The sequence below is a fragment of the Octopus bimaculoides genome, chromosome 22 (genome assembly GCF_001194135.2).
Source record: "Octopus bimaculoides isolate UCB-OBI-ISO-001 chromosome 22, ASM119413v2, whole genome shotgun sequence".
Classification (NCBI taxonomy): Eukaryota; Metazoa; Mollusca; class Cephalopoda; order Octopoda; family Octopodidae; genus Octopus; species Octopus bimaculoides.
This window is the reverse complement of record NC_069002.1, coordinates 14,756,239-14,758,540: the sequence shown is the minus strand read 5'-3', so window position 1 is coordinate 14,758,540 and position 2,302 is coordinate 14,756,239.

Genomic DNA, 2,302 nt, shown 5'->3' with positions numbered 1-2,302 from the left:
TATATATATATATATATATATGTAATTGAGGGAATAAGTAAAATCCAAGCGATCGTCTCCGTAGCACTTCATGCTGAAACCTGGCTAACATAGTGTTAGAATACTGATGTAAAGTTACACATTTTAATTAACCAAAAGATGATTGATTTAAAACTACCGATAAGTGCAAACGCATATGTGAATGTGTATATTTATATATACGTGCATGCATATACAAATATACACACGCTTGTGTATGCGTATGAGAAGTGTGTTACTGTGCCTGTATGTATGAGTACGTGTACCAGTTTTAATATCAGTTTCTAATCACCGAAGGGATTGATTATGTGGGTAAATTAATACGTGTGGGAATATAGGATTTGGGTTTGTATGTATTGACAGTTAATATATATATGTATATATACATATGTCTGTGTGTAAGTTTATAAGTACGATTGATTGAAGTAAAGGATAACTGTCCGGTAAGTGTTACTGCAAGAAAAATGCATGAAAGCTTTGAATTGAATTCTCATACAGTTGATGTAAATATACTTAATGAATAAAAAAAGTCTTATTACAACTTTTATAGAATTAATTTTAAAGAAGATAATGAAGTAACTAGCAAATCGAAAAAGAAAAATCTTGAGAATATGCATAGAAAAACAAGTAAACTGCGGACAATCTACAGAGGTTTACATTCACTGGCTAGTGTTGGCAGATTGTGCTTCAAAAGAGAGGACGGAGGAAGACGACTGACAGATGTAAAACACTGTAATCAGAGAAACAGACGATTGTCAAATATGGAAGACAAAAGAAATGTCTGAATTAAGAATGCAATCAATTTAGGGAACTGCTTACATTGGCAATATTTTGCGGCTTCCATTGTAGAGCATATTACCAAAACAACAAGAAATATTTTTAGTAAAGTTATCGAAAACAAATAAAAAAAAACGTATTAATATTATTGATGAAGCTTCATTAATTTCAAGGAAGCCTGTGTTTGTAATTTTTCTGAAATATTAATTAGATGATTGTTCACCAACAATATTTTTGTATTTGACAGAATTAGAAGCATTAACAGAAGAAAATATAATTTGTTAGGACGAACCTTTAATGAGGCATGGTATGACACGCAATATTAAAAAAAAAAATTGGATCGCATTTTTGTTTTGAAGGGAAGCAAGTACCATGTTTGTTCAAAAATCTGAAGTTGCAATGAGATAAATACAAGAATATTCAGACCTTATCATTTGGAAATTTTTGAACCATCGATTACAATTTATTTCAGATGTGGTTTTTAAACGAAATCAATGGTTGCTCAAGATTTAAGCTTTTCACCGGACATAAACCACAACGTTTGCAAGTAAAATGATTTTCACTTACATCCTTTCACTTTAAAGTAATCTTTTCAATTTAATACTACAATGTCATTGTTTCGATATTCATATAGAATAGCGTTTGAAAATCTTTTGTAAATTAAATCTTTTGGGTGAAGTGAGAGGGTACTTTTTTACTTTTAATAAATTATAAATGGCTTTTTTTATTCTGCGACACGTTTTAGTCATTGCTCTTTGGCCATTGTAGAGCAGCTCTTTCAAGAGTTTTGTCGATCATATAGTCCCTAGTAACTACAAGGGTTGTCATGAGGTAATGCAAACAATGGGCATACTTTTTTAATTGACTGACATATGTAATTTAAATTCTACTTGTCAGCAGAATAAGTCTTCCTCTATACAAAGGTAGTACTCAATATAGTCTCCAGCACAAGCAATGCATTTGCACCAATGTTGAACACAACCCTCGAATTCCCTTCGACAAAATTCAGGTGTGCACTGTTGTACCTCATTTTTCGTAACCACTTTCATCTTGTCTGTATCATGAAATCATTGTCCCCCCTAAAACTGTCATTGATTGGACCAAATATGTGGAAATCAGAGGCTGTTAGATACAGGCTATACGATGGCTAGGGAACACTGACCAGCTCAATTTGTCAATTGCTTGATTTGTTACCAAAGAGGTGTATGGTCACACATTGTCAGGGTGAAAATGGGTTTATTTCTTTTCAGGTTCTTATTCCATCTCTTCCTTCCAATGGTTTTTCGAATCTTTTTGAGTGTCTCAATGTACTGCCTGCTTTTCACAGTACATCCATGTTCCAGGAGAATGTCTTTGTCATCCCTTAAACGCACTCACTTTGACTCGCTGTGCTGATCGTAGGAGGATGTTCAAAGCATTTTCATTGCCCCCACCACCACCACCACCACCATCAGAAAAATTAGGGGATGCGCTTGTCCCCCCTCACGTGATTTAAGGACATTGAGAG